General features: G+C 40.0%; 1 protein-coding gene across 1 annotated transcript in view; it reads left to right on the top strand.

Moving 5' to 3' along the window:
* COG5 (component of oligomeric golgi complex 5) overlaps positions 1-19097 on the top strand; it is a 644155-nt gene that overhangs the window by 106559 nt on the left and 518499 nt on the right. The window lies entirely within an intron of this gene.

Genomic DNA, 19097 nt, shown 5'->3' with positions numbered 1-19097 from the left:
TAGGTTGATTGGGAGGGGGGGGGGGGTCACATTGTGTATATACTCACCAAACGGAATATTAGGGGAACACCTGCTTATTCTTGCAATGAGCTAATCAGCTGATTTCGTTGTAGCAACACAATGTATGACATGAATATACAAGTTAGGGGCAGCAGTTAATGTTTATATCCAACCCCAGAATAGGCAAAAATTTAATCACTGTGTTTACACAGAGCTAAAGTAGTTGTAAAGCTTAATTTTTTTTTTATTTTTAATTAATATAACAAAAATGTTATACTTACCTGCTCTGCGCAATAGTTTCGCACAGAGCAGCCCTGATCCTCTGTTTCACGGGTCTCCCGCCGGCGCTCCTGGCTTAACCCCCCCCCCCCCCCTCTGTGTGCCCCCATAACAAGCGGCTTGCTATGGGGTCACTTGTGTGTGATTGCTCGAGCCCCTCTCTGTGTGCTCATAAGACACACAGAACGGGGCTGGGCCCTGCTCCCACTCCCATAGGATCCCAGATACATGTTGTATCTGAGCCAATGAGAGCATCTGCTCTCGTGCATATTGCTGGATCAAGATCGGGTACCAGTATGTATTTAGAGGGGCTTTGGGGAGAGCTGCATGCAGAAAGTTTTTTACCTTAACTCATAGAATGTAGTAAGGTAAGAAAACCACCTGCCTTTACAACTGCTTTAACTATCAATGGTAAAAAGGGAGTAGCAGTTCTGTGAACTAAAGGACTTTATTTGGAGAGGTCAGAGAAGAGTGGATAGATTGACTCAAGCTTACAGACTATGGTTACTCAGTTAAGCACTCTTTACAACTGTGGTAAGTAGAAAAGTCTACACAAGTCTAAAGCCTCGTACACACACGTCGAAAATCGGCAGGGAATTTTCGTCCTGACGACCGATCCGCCGATTTCTGGCTTGTTAGTATGATGCTTCCGACAACCGACTCCGACTTTTCGGCCGAAAAAAATCTGGTGTGCAGGCTATAAAATTTTTGTCCGCCGTCAAAACACGGCCGATTTTCGTGCAGTCAGTACAGATTTCGACAGGGAAAAATCGTATGAGCAAGACTGGGCATGCTCAGAGAAGAAAGAACACAAAGAAAGCAAACCAACACATGACATCACTTCTGAAGTAGAATTTTGTCGGGCGAGAAAATTCGTGTGCAGTCTAGGCACATTCCAACCAACAAAACACCACTCTGGACAAAAGACGGACGATCGGTTGGCCGATAATCGTTGCGCGTGTACTAGGCTTTAGTCTGCACAACACGGTTAATCTTGAGGCAGATGGACAAAAACAGCAGAAGACCAAGTTGAGAACAGAAAACTGAGTGGGCAAAGACTCATCAAAACTGGATTGCTGAGTGGGGAAAAAAAAAAAAGGTCTGATGAATCTTAATTTCTGCTGAGGCACACAGACTGTGGACCAATTACCAAATCTGAATTCAAAAGAACATCTTTGGGATGAATTAGAATAGGAAATTCAGTAGTAATTGCCTGATGCATCAAGTCAACAAGGACCCCATTAAATATGAAAACTTAGACTTTCTCTGTTCTGGTTTTAGATAGCCATTACAATTTGTTATAGTGTAAGGTAGTGACATGTTGGGTTTATATGGTGATTTACAGATAAATGTCAAAGGTTCCATCTAGTCTGTAGCTGCTAAAAGGTCAAACAAAATGTCCATTGTTTTTACTAAAGTATTTTCCCTCTGGGAAGTATATGTTTATAGCTCTACGATATTTTTTGTTGTTCCTTTAACAAAAGCTGATTACAGATACCAAATGCAGTACTCCTATAGAAAGTCTATTGATAAAGTCTGTCAGCTGATGGTGACAGTAGTAAGTACTGTTGTCAAGTTCTTCAAAAATCAGCAGGATAGGGTGACAATCATCATTGGTCTTTAAATAATCTAAACACACACTGTTTACATTGCACATGGAAAGTATGGAATGTGCTTCAATTTTTCCACATATTATTATGTTACAGCCTTATTTGAAAATGGGATAAATGCATTATTTTCCTCAAAAATCTACAAACAGTACCTCAGAATGACAACGTGAAAGAAGTTTGTTTGAAGACTTTGCAAATTTATTAAAAATAATAAAGGAAAAAAATCCCATGTACATAAGTATTTACAGCCTTTGCGCAATACTTTGTTGTAGCACCTTTGGCACCAATTAAAGCCTCAAGTATTTAAGTATGATGCTACAAGCTTGGCACACCTATTTTTGGGCAGTTTCTCCCATTCTTCTTTGCAGGATCTCTCAAGCTCCATCAGGTTGGCCATATTCAGATCTCTCCAGAGATGTTCAATCAGGTTCAAATCTGAGCTCTGGCTGGGGCACTCAAGAACATTCACAGAGTTGTCCCTTTGCCACTCCTTTGTTATCTTGGCTGTGTGATCCTTATTAGTCTCCCAGTTTCTGCCACTGAAAAACATTCCCACAGCATGGTGCTGCCACCACCATACTTCACTATAGGGAGGCATTGGCTAGGTGATGAGTCGTGCCTGGTTTCCTCCAGACATGACGCTTGCATTCAGGCCAAAGAGTTCAATCTTTGTTTCATCAGACCAAAGAATTTTGTTTCCCATGGTCAGAGTCCTTTAGGTGCCTTTTGACAAACTCAAGGTGGGCTGTCATGTGCCTTTTACTGAGGAGTGGCTTCTGTCTGACCACTCTACCATACAGGCCTAATTGGTGGAGTGCTGTAGAGATGGTTCTTCTGAAAGTTTCTCCTCTCTCCACAGAGAAATGCCGGAACTCTGTCAGAGTGACCATCGGGTTCTTGGTCATCTCCCTGACTAAGGCCCTTTTTCCCCGATCGCTCAGTTTGGCCTGGGCGGCCCACACTAGGAAGAGTCCTGGTGGTTCGGTTCCATACTTCATCCATTCACAGATGATGTGGGCCACTGTGCTTATTGGGACCTTCAATGCTGCAGAATTTTTTCTGAATCCTCCCCCAGATCTGTGCCTCAATACAAGTCTTCAATCCTGTCTTGGAGGTCTAGAGACAATTCTTTGGAATTCATGGCTTGGTTTGTGGGATTAAATATATATATATATATATATATATATATATATATATATATATATATATATTAGTGGTGCACCGAAATTTCGGCCACCGAAAATGGGCTTATTCCATTTCGGCCGAAATAGGGTTAAAAATGCCGATAGTAAAGATGGCCGCCGCGAGCGCAGCGCAAGTTTCAAAAGACCCGCCTCTGGTCGTCCTTTCCTTTCTAAAGATCCGCCTCTGGCCGTCCTTTCCTTTCTAAAGACCCGCCTCTGGCCGTCCTTTCCTTTCAAAAGACCCGCCTCCCGGTGATGTCACTACTACTAAGCTCTATGCATGAATGAACTAACAGACCCGGCGGGCGGGTGAGCGGCCGCTAATAGCTGTAACTAAGTATGCTCTTCACCTTGTTATCAGGCGGGTATCTCCGCTGACATGGAAGTGAAGAGCTTACTTAATTATAGCTATTAGCGGCCGCTCGCCCGCCCGCCGGGTCTGTTAGTTCATTCATGCATGCATAGATCGTAGTAATAGTGGCATCACCGGGAGGCGGGCTGCCGGCGGCCAGAGGCGGGTCTTTTGAAACGAAAGGACGGACACCGGAGGAGCTGCAAGTAAGGACTCGGAGATGGAATCATTGGGATGGGGAGGGACATTTTAAGTAAGTACATGCTGTTTTATTGAATCATTTTACCAAAAAAATGTCAGTGTCATGGCAAAGGCTGTGAATACTTATGTACATGTTTTTGTTTTTTGTTTTCCCTTAAATTTGCAAAGATTTCAAACAAACTTTTTTCATGTTGTCATTATGGGTTATTGTTTGTAGAATTTTGAGAAAAATAATGAATTTAATCCAATTTGGTATAAGGCTGTAACATAACAATGTGGAAAAAGTGAAGAGCTGTGAATACTTTCCGGTTGCACTGTACATTGCCCCTTCTATTTCTGGATGATGACACTGTAATTATTTTATAAAAAAAAAAAAAAAATCTAAATACTTTTTCCTAATATGTAGCTGTCAAAGGAACCAGCTCTTTCCCAGCTTCTAGTGCCCAGCTGCTCCTCACGTCTTCAAAATAAAAAAACAGCCTTTGGAATACAGACTAAAAATAAATACATAATATAAATATACTGTTTTAAATTGGCATACAAATATATATTTGAAATCAAATCTTTATTATATTGTGGCAATAACACGGTGTGGGTGGATTTCTGCCAGTCACAGGTTTTGTAAAGCCCCTCCAGCCTGTGTCTTAGAAAAAGAGGAAGGTGAAGCCTCCATCAAATCTACATGTAATACTCCAATCCCATTGTGTTTAGCTGGTTAGTGGGCATGAAAGAGGGAGTAGGCTGTCATTTACCACTGTGTATACGCCCACATGTGTGACTCTGTAGTCACATGGGCTACTCAGATGTGATGGGAAGTAAATGCTTAGCATAGAAACTCACTGAAAACTGAGCATGTGCTGAGTTGCCACTACAGCAGCAAAATCCCTACCTGAATTGGGGACATGAACAGAAGGTGGAGATAGAGAGCAGCAGGATCAACCAGGTTTTTTTTGGCAAAATACAGGTAACAAATCTCATAGTGGGTGAGTATAAACAGCATTTGATAGTTTTTTTTTTATGATTTGGGTTTAGTGACTTTGGGGTTTATTTACTAAAGCTGGAGAGTGCAAAATTGGACTGGCTTCTGCATCGAAACCAATCAGCTTCTAACCTCAGCTTGATCAAATAAGCTTTGGCAATAAAACCTGGAAGCTGGTTGGTTTCTATGCAGAAGTGAGCCTGATTTTCCCCTCTCCAGCTTTGATAAATAAACCCCTTTAAGTTTAGCCTTTCTAAGCAGTTAACACTAGAAATCTTGCAAAAGAGCGGTATGCTCTTTACACTTTATATAGGTTTATACTTATTTATTTCCACAATCGTCTTTTCTCATTTTGTTATAGCAAAATGACAAAGGTTTAATTTATCTAAAATCTCAGGTATAAAGGAGCACATACCTTTTATAATCCTTGTACTGCACAACAGTTATTTTATATACATCAAATTAACCAAGATACTAACGTTTTAATAAAAAAATCTGATCTATTATGGCCACTTACTATGGTTCCTGACTGATTGGTTTAAGTGCAATGAAAATTAACAAAGGCCACCTTTGCCATATTTTTTGTAGATGGTTGTTCCAATTATGTGCTTTGCAGGCTTAGCAACATGCATCGAAACAAAAGGGCATACATATGAGTGACAAAGCTGTGTGCTCATTAAAGAGCACCTGTCTGAATAATGATGCACATAGTTATACTGTTTAAACATATTGGAGCAGAAGACATATTGTGTCAGCAACCGCTACGGTCACTGAAAGTCTGCCAATTTGTGAGCATTGGTTAAATAGAATATGCGAGTTCAATGTTGCCTGCTTGCAAGCTTGTGTGACTGAATAAAATCTAGTACAAAAGTTGCACTATTGTTTATTAAGATGCAGATCATATTGACTTTGTACACAGTTTCAAATATATAAGAATACAATAGCGATAGCTTAAAGTAGGAGTAAACTCCCATCTCTGACTTGTACCTGTTGGTAAGCCTATAATAAGGTTTACCTATAAGTACTGTAAATATCTCCTAAACATTTACTGTATATGCAGCAGATGACGTCACCGGCCCATGCCCTCTGAAGGAACAGCCACCCAAGTCCTGTGGCATAAATGGTGGCTCCTCTGTGCATGCCCAGGAGTGACGTCATCGCAGCTTTGGCAAGTCACACAGCAAGAGTCTGCAGACCCAGAAGGAAGACTGGGTAAGGATGGAAGCAAACTCCATCGGTGACAGCACATTATGTGAAACTTACCTGAAAACGAGGCCCTCTAGCGATGTGCTAATATGCAGCGCTTACTAGCACATTAGGGTTTTATCTTTCAGGTCAGAAAAAATAAATAAAAAATCACCTAGCAGTTTACTACCACCTCAAGGCTTCAGGGTACACCCTGCAAAAATGTATGAAGGCACCCAACTACAAAAAACTTTTGTTTTATAACCTGCTGCCCCTTTAAATGTGATAAACACATAAAAACCTGAAAAGAGTATAAAGTAAGGCACTGTTAGTTATTTGTGCATAGACTCAAAGAATGAAAAATTATATAATTATCAGCGTCGATAAACTATGAATCCATAAAGTGCATAAAAACAAAAAAATTAGGTGCTATCATCCAAGTGTAACCATAAAGTGTCAACGTGCATATATTCCATAAGTGGGTATAAAAAATACAGTATGATAGTCATACACATAGCATGATACACAAATTGCTGTGCACACTTAGGCCTCATGTACACTGCTACTTGTAAACGGACATTTAGGAGCAGTTGAGCATTATTTTCAGAAGCCCCTGAACCCTCCTCTATGTTATCTTATTTGTCCATGTACACTGAGTCGTTTACAGTCATTTAGAGGCAGTTAAGTTCAGTGTCGTTTTTTGGAAAGCAATTATTGGTGTTCAGGATGTTCAGAACGTGTGTTTACCGGCGTTTCAAACGCAGAACGCGACCGAACACGATCACCCGCGTTTAGCTCTTTTCCTGTTTTAAAGGGGAATGATTTTTTGACCTCTAAAAAGCACAAACGCCCGCTAAATGCCGCTAAACGCGGCTGCAAACGCGACACAAGGGACGTTTTAAACGTCCTTTACCATAGCTGTTAAATTCCAGCATTCAAAGGACTTTTTAAAACGTCCCGTGTACATGTAGCCTAAAAGTGCTCATGTGCATGAATAAGCTTAAAATGCAAACAAATAGTGAATAAAAAACAATTCAACATATAAATAAGTGTTGAACAGATGAATATAGTCCATAAACCATAACAATATATGTAAATGGTCTGCCCAAACACCAACACCATGCCTGTAGAGTTACTTCTTAAAAACCTTTCCACCTCCTGAGCCAATCCACACTAAAATGCCCACCAGAAAGACCCAGGCTACTGGGACTTAAATCGCCTCTAAAATAACTGGGTGCCAAGTCCAATATACCACATACTCTCTCCTCTCCACAACCGAGATATATATGAAAGCTAAGGACATTTTTATTCACTATTTGCATTTTACTTTATTCCTGTACACCCTGCCTATGTTTACCGCAGCAGCAGATAAACGCAAAACGTGGCAAAATTGCAGCATGGCTTTTGCCACGTTTTGTGTTTTCCTGTGGCCGGCAGTCAAAACGTTCCTATCCTGATTCTTCCACGTTCTGGAGAGGGATATTAAAACGCACCTAACCGCAGCAGCTCATAAACTGCTAAAACCTTATGTGTACAAGGACATATTCGCTTTTATGAAGTTGAGTTTAGGAGCTTTGGCAAAAAAAAAACGCCAAAAGCTCCTAAACTCCAGTTTTGGAGCTGCTAGTGTATATGAACCCTCAAGCTGAACTCTAGGTGGATATAAGATACACAAATTACTGCAAATATATATAAACCTAAACCATGAGCTTCTCCTATTTGCTCCCTTTTGGTCTGCTAAATATACAAGTATACCATTGAATGTTTTTTTCTATATTTGTTAAGTGCAAATACTACCTATTGACTTTGCCAGAAATATTGTCAGTTGATAACATTATGTGCTTTCTGCCTGTGCACAAGGAGGGGTATGGAGATATGAAAAAAGAGGAAGCTAGGATCACACTTTATTTCTGGCAAATCAACAGTTAGTAATTATTATTATTATACAGAATTTATATAGTGCCAACAGTTTGCGCAGCACTTTACATCATGAAGGCAGACAGTACAGTTATGATCCAATTAAAGGGCCCTGCTTGTTCGAGCTTACAAACTTAAAGGGAGGGTCAAATTCTACAAATGGTAATAACTGTGGGTGATGAGCTGATGAAGATAGTGGAAATGCAGTTGTTAGGTGGAGGGGGGGATTAGCTCCTCTGAAGAGAATGGTTTTAGGGATTGCTTACAAGTGGACATATTAGGCGATAGCCGGACAGATAGGGGTAGGGAGTTCCATTGAATGGATGGGAAAGTCCTGGAGGTGAGCATGGGAGCAGATGACAAGGAAGCTAGAGAGCAGGAGGTCCTGGGAGGAACAAAGAGAATGATTGATTTTTTTGTGTTTTTGAGACAAGGTGGTGATGTAGCGGAGGACGGAATTGTGGATTACTTTGTAAGTTGTTAGTATTTTGAAGTTAATTAATTTAATTACAGTGTGTTAAACAACTAAAACTTGGAGAAATGTGTGTATTCCAGAGATTTACTAAGTGTTCATTTTTTTATTTTGCCTTGACATATACTTTAATTCACAGGTTTTACATACAGTGCAAGATCCAGAATTTGATTTGGGTATCACCCTCTTGCAGTCCTTGTACAGTAGCACTAGAGTGTTTGAGGAAAAGGATTCAATCTATTGTGATGACACAAAGTATGCTGATAGGAAAAGAAAGCAGTCTCAGGGAGAGATGAGCTCATTGTTGTACTGCTTCTCCTTTCACTGTACAGTTACAGGCTGGGATGGGTCCAGGATGACCTGGGGAGGAAGGGAGTTAAATGATGCTGGCTGCAGATGACAATAATAAACTGACAAGGGTTTTCCCTTCTCTATCCGAAACTACTAAGCAGATTTTTTATTCCTAATGCACTTTAACTGCTTCAGTTGAATGAACAACTCTAATACCCAAAAAAGTGGGATACTGTGTAAAATCTACATAAAAACAGAATGCAGTGATTTGAAAATCTCATAAACCCATATTTTATTCACAACAGAAAATATGTCAAATGTTTAAACTGAGAAAATGTAGCATTTTAAGAAAAAAAAAGGCAATTTGGAAAAATTGATGGAAGCAACACGTCTCACAAATTTTGGGAAAGGAACATGTTTATCATGGTGTAGCATCCCGTCTTTTTTTTAACAACACTCTTTTCTGTAAATGTCTGGGAACTGAGGAGACCAGTTACTGGAGTTTTGGGAGCAGAATGTTGTCCCATTCTTTTCTGATAGAAGTTTCGAACTGCTCTACAGTCCTAGTCGTGTTTGTCGTATTTTTTTGTTTCTAGATGCGCCAAATATTTTCAGTTGGTGAAAGGTCTGGACTGCAGACAGACCAATTAAGCACCTGGTCTCTTCTGAGAAACCATGCTGTCATAGATGCAGTCTGCGGTTTAGCATTGTACTGCCAAAATATGTAAACCCTTTCCTGAAAAATACATTTTCTGAAAGGGAGTATATGCTGCTCTAAAACTTGGATATACAGTATCTCACCAAAACTTTTTTTTTTTCTGACAACCATGGGCGCTGTGTTCTCTGGACTAAAGGTGAGAGGGACCTTGTGGATTGTTAGCAGCACTCTGTTTAAAAGCCTGGACCTCTGATAATATGGGGGGGCTTGCACATCCGGAAAGGCATGATCAATGCTAAAAGATACAGTCTCTCACCAAAGTGAGTACACTCTTCACATTTTTGTAAATATTTTATTCTATCTTTTCATGTGACAACACTGAAGAAATTACACTTTGCTGCAATGTAAAGTAGTGAGTGTACAGCTTTTATTACAGTGTAAATTTGCTGTACCCTCAAAATAACTCAACACACAGCCATGGTTTTCAGAAAAAAAAAACAAAAGTAAAATTTTGATTCATTTAACCACAGAAAAGGTTCCTACTTTGCAACAGACCATTTTAGTTTTAATCTCTCTATTAAAGTTTTCTGTTCAAGGAGTACAAAAGAATACAAAATTGTAATAAGGAGACCGCATCCAAGTCATGCAGTAACAATATAGAGGTCTGTCAAAGCTCATATCCTTAAAATTTTAACAAAATAAAGGTAACATGTTCGCTGATAAAGTATACATAGTAGAAAATACAAAAGAGATCAATGCACTTTCTAACCCAAAACAGGATCATAACAATAGCAAACATCCATAGTAGAAAAACCTAACAGGCAATTGGTAAGGGGTAGAATATGCCCTCGTGTACAGGGCTGAAAGTATCAATAAACAAACCACAATTCTAGCAAATACAAACCAGCAATGGGAATAACCATGGTAGAATATTAACCGAAAGAGGGATACTAAAAAAGGAATAAGAGAAGAAAAAAATAAAAATGATCCCAGTAGGTATAGCTCTTAAGTTTTGGCACGGTACATCAGGCCTTAAGAGTGCATGCGCCACTGATGTCAGCGGCTGCATGCAGTGTTGAACATCTTCTAAATCTTCTAAAGCAGTGGTAAAGCTTTTGGACCGGTGTAAGGAGGCAGAGTTCCAGCTGTTGCAACAGAAATGTATGACAGCATCAAAATGAGGTTGAAGTATTGTAAGAGGTGCATGAAAGTCAGCCAGCCCCCAGTCTGATGTACTCACCCTCCAGTCTGTCACCAACCAAATAAAACCTGTCTCTCTTGGTACAAAGAACAGGGGTTTAGTTGACACACATTTGCAAACGCATGTGAAAGCTGCAGAGCCACTTCACGACACCTTGTTAAATCTGCAGTCCTACACTCTTAATTTAGTGTCCTCACACTGGAGGCACATGGCCGCTAATGGGTGGATGGGGGAACAGGTGAGAGGGAGACAGCCCAACCTCCTCCAACCCATCCTCATCCACGACTGGCTGTTGTCTCAAGACTCAAATAATTAGGTTATAACCATGGTGCAAACTGGAAAAGACCAGGTGACAGACTGGAGGGTGAGTACATCAGACTGGGGGCTGGCTGACTTTTATGCACCTCTTACAATCCTTCAACCTCATTTTGTTTCTTGTTATAGGGATGGAGACGCCGGGCAACACCAGCTTGGGTCTCATTTAAAGTCCCACCTAGTCCAATATGTTTATGTATGACAGCATTTCTTCAGAGGAAATTGGCATTGCTGTATATTGTGAGCATTGAACAATTCATTTTATGAACCCCTGACTATTGGTGATCGTCTGTGTGGGAGTCCTAAGGAGAGTGTCTTGTTGAGATATCCCTATGTAGATGCGATGTGTTGCACTATTAGTTTAACACCAGGAGAACTTCCGTAATCGGACCGGTGGAGACATACCCTTTATGGGAAAGCCTTTATGACCCATCTGTTGACTCAAGGGTCTTGGTGTTGAGTGCGTTGGCTGGTTTACCATCACAGTTCCCTGCTGGACTTGTTTAGACCGTCTAGAGAGAGGCATCACGCCACCTACAGGATTCTGTTGGAGTTCCCAGTATATGTTGGATGCTTGTCTTTATCCTTCTTCTGGTAAGCGTTTAGCGTGCCCTTAGCATGCAGCACTGATTGCAGAAGAAGTCACAACATTTGTTGGTGGATTCTTTTCTTGCACTTGGCACCCAATTTTGGACTTTAACTGTTCTTTATTTATGGACATTATTTATTAACAGATTGTTTATTGCCATGTTTATCCAATTGGTTATTATGGTATAATTTCAAGCATAGTTTACTGTTATCACTATTCACAGTTTGATTTATTATCATTATGTCAATTTAGCGTGGCTCTTCTTTTGCATTTATTCTTTGGTGTTTCCCACTACAGCTGCAGCTTTTCACACTTAATTTGTTACTATATTGGTTTATTCACTTTTTCACATTTGTGCCTAGCGCGGTTATTTTTATACACATCTTCTAAATTGTGCAGGTTTAGGAGATATTTATTTTACCTACAGGTAAGCCTTCTGGTAGGTAAAACAAGAAAGGGGGGTATACAACTGCTTTAAGGAATCTATTTAAACAAATATTTTTGTGCCCGAAGTTTAGCTTTAATGCCTTGCTATGCTACAAGGAGAAAAGGAGACTGTTGATGCTGGTGCACAACACTGTGGTTCCCCCTTGTTTCTTCAGTGAGTGATCAGTCGATTTCCTTCCAGTGTTTCTCTGCAGCCACCATGTATTTGTAGAGGGTGCTGTACTGCTTAGAGCCCTATTAATTGATATTGATAATTTTACTACATTGAGGTCAGTTAGGGGGGTTAGTTTGGGTCTTCTCTTTATCTTTGTTTTGTTTAACCCAAGATGTGAACGAATATTTTTGTATTTTATCCAGTTTTTTTTTTTTAGTTGTAGTTTATTCCAAATCAGATTTTAATATTTGGGGTAAGATGTTTGATTGTAGGTAAAGTCATATTTTGTAAGGGAAATGGCGATGGGTAGGAAATTGGTTGTTCAGAATATTGATGCCTGCTTATATTTTATATTGTTTTTATATTTTTATGTTTATATGATTTGTTTATGTTAATAAAACTGTATGTAATATTGTATACTGCAAGCAATTTTCATGCATGGTAATATGTCTCACCTGTGACTGGTACTGTGGTAACACCTGTAAAATGAATAGGAGATTTGGTTTAGGCCCCTTTCACACGGGCGCACCGCCTGACGGAGTTGGTTCTGCTTAGCGGGGGATCAATTCACCAATCCCCACTGAGCAGGTGGATGACAGCTCCGTCTCCGCTCTGTGTGCAGAGACGGAGCTGTCAGATGCCTGCTGTCCTCTATGGGGAGATCGGATAAGAACGGACCGCCTGTCCATTCTCATCCCATCCCATCCGATCCTCCAGATGGATGGAAAATAGGGTTTCCATCCGTCCGGATTTCACGGACAGGATTGGATTGGATAGCAGCGGGTGTCAGCAGAGATGTGTCTGCTGTCCTCTAAAGAAAAGACCACTTTGGGGCTATGGACAAGACCACAACTAAAAGTGACCTTTGATATCAAATCAACCACAAAATAAAATTAAAGACACCCCCATAATAAAAAGAACCAAAAAAGGCAGCGAAGGGACAAATACTGGAGCTCCTCAGGGATTGGAAAATTACCATGCTCTCTCCTAGCTGTCGACTCTCAAGCTTTGCTAGACTATGAATTCCATATACATGCACAATATAAAGTCTATGAAGGGAGTTAACCACCAGGAGACTTTTGTTTGCAAACAGCACATAGAGTAACAATTAAATGCCCTAAGGTGTTTTGCGTAGTAATAAGGCTCCCTATGAGCCTCCTAGTGCTCTACTACTTTCATATATTCTATTTGTATATGCATCAGAGGGGTTGATTGCCCAAAGAGCTTGCAATCAGAGAAATTACATTTTCTTATCTAACCATTATATGATCTCTCCCTATGACGTTCGTCATCCCTCCCATCATCCACTTTTATTATGCAGACACTATGGCTTTTCTGTGGTGCCCCCTTTTATAGTGAGGGGGGTTTATGCTCTAAAAGCCCCCCCTCATTGGCCCTGCTTCACCTGCTGGCCATGATTTTAAAGGCCATTCAGTGCATTATGAATGCCAGGTTTAATTTTGACTTAATATTGTTGTGATCGTGTAGTTCAAAGTCGCAGAATTTGCTGCAAACCCATGGTAGCGATTAATCCAAACCTCATCTTTTGTTTCTATCTTTTGGTGAAATTCTTCCTCTGACTTGATGAACACTACCATGCATAGTTAATTTGTTGATGATAAATTTATGAAAGCTTGGGGCCAAAAGTACCATTACATTTCTTTACACAAAGACTGTTTACCGTTAAATGTTTTTGCTTCTATTTCTCTATAGTACATTATACATACATTTTGTGAATTGAGTATTTGAAAATAACTGTAATAAAATAAAAATGGGACCTAATTATATAAAGTCTGTGATTTATATTCTAAAATAGCTCGCATCAGTAAAACAAAATCTGTGTTTTCCAGCAGCTACAATGGCTTCCTTATACATGACAATAAATATTTGTACTCTTTGAGGGACACAGCTACATTCAAATGTTAGTGGGTTTATATCCCCACTTACAGAAGGATGATGCTAGGTGCAATAAAAAAAGCAACCTAAGAGTCCGACATCATCTAGTGGCTAAAGCCCACTCTGCGAGTGAGTTCAGTTTTATCCTAATGTCCAAGGAGGAAGGGCATATTTTACTTAGCTGCCAGCCCCTTATAGGTAGTGCTTGTGGACTTCCTATTGGCTCCTAAATGCAACTGTGAAAATTGAATTTTTTTAGCACCATAAAATTATTTTCTCCGAGTTCATTAACCACTTCCCACCCGAGGTCATACCTGTGGTTATACCTACATGCATCATCTTCTTATTGTTTGCAGCCGGCAATTCAGATTCAATCAGAAAGTGGTCTGAGTGGCTAATTAGCCACTCGATCACTTCTGCAGGCGACGAAAGGGTGTCACAGCAATGGCTGCCTGGTACAGAGAGAGAGGAACTGACATCATTCCCCTCTCTCTGTAACCCTGGAAACTGGGAACGACGAGTATTTGTCACTTCCCGTTCCGCCCCTTTGTTTACCTGGCCACCAGAGGCCAGACAAGCAGCTGATTGGGACCGATCTTAGTTTAATCGGCTGTATAGGGGGCCAGAAGAGAGATTTGGGGTCTAAAAGACCCCAAATCTCTCCATAAAGAGGACCTGTCACGGCCCAAGCTGTCATAAGGGATGTTGTTCATCCCTTGTGATAGCAAAAAAGTCTACAAAAATAAAAAGTGTAAAAAAATTATTTAAATTAAAAAAATAAATAAATAAATTGCCCCGTCCCACCGGGCTTACGCACAAATGGGAACGCATACGTTACTCCGCACGCATATGTAAACCGTGATTGTACCACACATGTGAGGTAGAGCAATAATTCCAGAACCAGATCTCCTGTGCCACTTTAAATTGGTAACCTGTATAGGCATTTAAAGCATCGGCCTATGGAGAATTTTAGGCATCGTAGTTTGGCGCCATTCCACAAGCAGACGTAATTTTAAAGCGTCAAATGTTAAGTATCTATTTACTGCATAACATCATCTTTCACATTCTACAAAGAAATTTGGCTAACGTTACTGTTTTTTTTTTTTTTTTTTTTAAATTCATAACACACCATTTTATTCTATAGTGTCTGGGCAAAAAAAATAAATAAATATATATATATATATATATATAATGTTTTGGGGTTCTAAGTATTTTCTAGCAAAAAAAAGTAGATTTTCACATGAAGGAGCGAAGTGTCAGAATAGGCTTGGGAAGGAGGTGGTTAAAGAGATATTAACCCCTAACAGTAAAAATCAGTCTGTATATTCAGTAATGCATGCTTGTTATACTCACTGTGGAACCTAAGGTGTTAATCCTTCACATTTTGTTAAAGGGCTGCTTGATCCTGTCTTCTCTGATCCTCCCCTTCTTCCATAGTCTCCAATCCATCTCCTGATAGAACAGAGCCTTGGGGACACTCTGCACATGCTCAGTTTGGTGTTTATTGCTAGAGAGTTTTTTTTTCCTTTTGGAGGGTGCATGTGATCAGCACCTGGCCAATCAGCACTGTCGAGAGAGAGGGTCAGGGGTCCTGCAGCCTCATACAAGCTTTAACCAATGCTTGACTGAACACTGATAGAAGTCATCACAAGACTGCCATTTACTGCTGGTGATAAAAGGTATTTAGTAGTTTATTGCATTTCCATGTTCCATGAACTGTGGGAGACCAGATATAGTGAATTCAGGGTCCTGGGTTTAGTAACCCTTTAATAAACACAGCTCCTGCCTTTCTAGGTGGGTTAGACATGTTGCCTATGCTAGAACTGAATATTTTTTTTTAATTCCTTATGACATGTTACAAGCTGAGCTCTCTAGTAGGGGTGTGCCTTAGCCCCTAAGTGGTGCCAGGCCTTTAGATTGTTTTTTGTTGTACCGAACTACATCTTGCTGTAGGTAGGATTTTAAACCCATTGCATCCCAAATGCAGCTGTGTAATTTCAGTTTTCTATTTTTTTTTTTTCCCTAACTTGATTCAATCAGTGTTTCACATGTGTATGTGATATTTAGGTTGAAGAGTTTACCTACATTAGTATGCCTGCTTACACTTCTCTGTGGTCATGGCTCCTCATTACTAATTCTGTTCTCTCCAGCTTCCTTCTAATTTCAGTAGCCAATGCAGATGGATCCATTCTGCATCAATTGAAAATTTCGGACTGAACTGGTCTGGTTTAAATCAATTTAAAATAAGCTTAGCAAAACCTTTACTGTGTACATGATATGGATTTTTTTGCATTAATGAGCAGACCCTATTAATTCCTATGTGTAAACCAAATTCATGGCAGCCTTCAGCAGTGCAACAGGGTACGGCTTGCTCATAATAATGATCAGGGCTGTGGCAGGGACATTTTCATTGGAAAGTCTGTGTGGGTCAGGATGCACAATGAAAACTGCTAAATCGAGAAGGAAGGAATTTGTCTTGATAGGCAGCACTCAGTGGTTGTGGGGGTAATTGATTTAAAGAACCCATCTGCAATGGTTGTTTCACCCATCTGCATATATGTGGCATAGCATTATACAGCTGCAAGAAAAAGTATGTGAACCCTTTGGAATGATATGGATTTCTGCACAAATTGGTCATAAAATGTGATCTGATCATCATCATCTAAGGCACAACAATAGACAATCACAGTCTGCTTAAACTAATAACACACACAGAATGAAATGTTGCCATGTTTTTATTGAACACACCATGTAAACATTCACAGTACAGGTGGAAAAAGTATGTGAACCCTTGGATTTAATAACTGGTTGAACCTCCTTTGGCAGCAATAACTTCAACCAAACGTTTCCTGTAGTTGCAGATCAGACATGCAACGGTCAGGAGTAATTCTTGACCATTCCTCTTTACAGAACTGTTTCAGTTCAGCAATATTCTTGGGATGTCTGGTGTGAATCGCTTTCTTGAGGTCATGCCACAGCATCTCAATCGGGTTGAGGTCTGGACTCTGACTGGGCCACTTCAGAAGGCGTAGTTTCTTCTGTTTAAGCCATTCTGTTGTTGATTTACTTCTATGCTTTGGGTCATTGTCCTGTTGCAACACCCATCTTCTGTTGAGCTTCAGCTGGTAGACAGATGGCCTTAAGTTCTCCTGCAAAATGTCTTGATAAACTTGGGAATTCATTTTTCCTTCGATTATAGCAATCCGTCCAGGCCCTGACGCAGCAAAGCAGCCCCAAACCATGATGCCCCCACCACCATACTTCACAGTTGGGATGAGGTTTTGATGTTGGTGTGCTGTGCCTCTTTTTCGCCACACATAGTGTTGTGTGTTTCTTCCAAACAACTCAACTTTGGTTTCATCTGTCCACAGAATATTTTGCCAGTACTGCTGTGGAACATCCAGGTGCTTTTGTGCAAACTGTAAACGTGTAGCAATGCTTTGTTTGGACAGCAGTGGCTTCCTCTGTGGTATCCTCCCATGAAATCCATTCTTGTTTAGTGTTTTACCTATTGTAGATTCGCTAACAGGGATGTTAGCATTTGCCTGTGACTTTTGAAAGTCTTTAGCTGACACTCTAGGATTCACACCAGACATCCCAGGATTCACACCACACATCCCAAGAATATTGCTGAACTGAAACAGTTCTGTAAAGAGGAATGGTCAAGAATTACTCCTGACCGCTGTGCACGTCTGATCTGCAACTATAGGAAATGTTTGGTTGAAGTTATTGCTGCCAAAGGAGGTTCAACCAGTTATTAAATCCAAAGGTTCACATACTTTTTCCACCTGCACTGTGAATGTTCACATGGTGTGTTCAATAAAAACATGGCAACATTTCATTCTTTGTATGTTATTAGTTTAAGCAGACTGTGATTGTCTATTTTGTGACTTGGATCATGATCAGATCACATTTTATGACCAATTTGTGCAGAAATCCATATCATCCCAAAGGGTTCACATACTTTTTTCTTGCAGCTGTATATGTAGGCTTACTAAGCAAATAGTTCTTATTTAGGTGCAGTAATGCATTACAGATAAGAATTTACTCTGCTGTAGTCAGAACAGTAGCTTCTGACTGAATGCCATGGCTTCCTGGACACAAAGGGTAACTCCACTATCGTGGGAAAAAAAATAGCAAATAAAGAAAAATATTATAACGTATACAATTGCGACACAAGTCAGATTGTAATTGAATGTTATTAAAAATTACCTTTCCTTTTCAATCTGCAGCCGCTGTAATTTTCTGAAAATGCAATATGGCTACCTGGAGGTGTGTTCTGTACACAGTATGTGTACTGAACACATACCGTTAACATGTTTTTGTGATTGGCCTAAAAAAGTCTGCCTAAGATACAAGTCTGTCATCCCCTGCAACAAAAATGTCATTTTTGGTGAGATACTCCCAATAGGAACACGTCTAAAGGGATGCAGGACCAGCAGATTTCCTCATTAGTGCTCTGCAGCTGCACAACTGATTGATAATTATGAAACCACTAAACCCAGTGCACACAGTAAACCCTTTGATCGCCCCTAATGTTAACCCCTTCCCAGCCAGTATCATTAGTACAGAAATAGTGCATATTTTTTTTTAGCACTGATCATTGTATTAGTATCACTGGTCCCCACACAGTGTCAGATGTCCGATTTTGTCTGCCGCAATATCGCAGTCCCGCTATAAGTCGCTGATTGCCGCCAATACTAGTAAAAAAAAAAAAAAACCATCCCATAGTTTGTAGACGCTATAATTTTTGCACAAACCAATCCATATATGCTTATTGGGATTTTTTACCAAAAATATGTAGCAGAATACATATTGGCCTAAATTAAAGACATTTTTTATTTTTTTTTTTTTTTACATTTTTTTTATTATGTTTTGGGTATGTTATGGGTATGTTTTATAGCAGAAAGTAAAACATATACAGTAAACCCCCCTCCATTGCGGGGGTTACGTTCCGGACCCAGCCGCGAAAAGTGAAAATCTGCGAAATAGAAAAACCCTATTAAAATGCATTGTAGGCATGTTTTTTTTACTGTCACTGTACGTGTAAAAGCATTTTAACCACTTAAGCCCCAGAGGATTTGGCTGCTAAACGACCAGGGGGTATTTTGCGATTCGGCACTGCGTGACTTTAACGGACAATTGCGCGGTCGTGCGACGCTGTACCTAAATGAATTTGGCGTCCTTTTTTTCCCCACAAACAGAGCTTTCTTTTGGCGGTATTTGATCACCTGTGCGATTTTTTGATCACGCGCTATAAACAAAAAAAGAGCATAAATTTTGCAAAAATAGCAATATTTTTCACTTTTTTTTATATGAAATTCCCCCCAAAAAAATGTAAAAATCAAAATTTTTCAACATTTTCGG

Source organism: Pelophylax lessonae, assembly GCF_965119305.1.
Source record: "Pelophylax lessonae genome assembly, chromosome: 4".
Taxonomy (NCBI): Eukaryota; Metazoa; Chordata; class Amphibia; order Anura; family Ranidae; genus Pelophylax; species Pelophylax lessonae.
The sequence above is the reverse complement of the archived record's forward strand: the minus strand, read 5'-3'. Positions and strand labels throughout refer to the sequence as shown.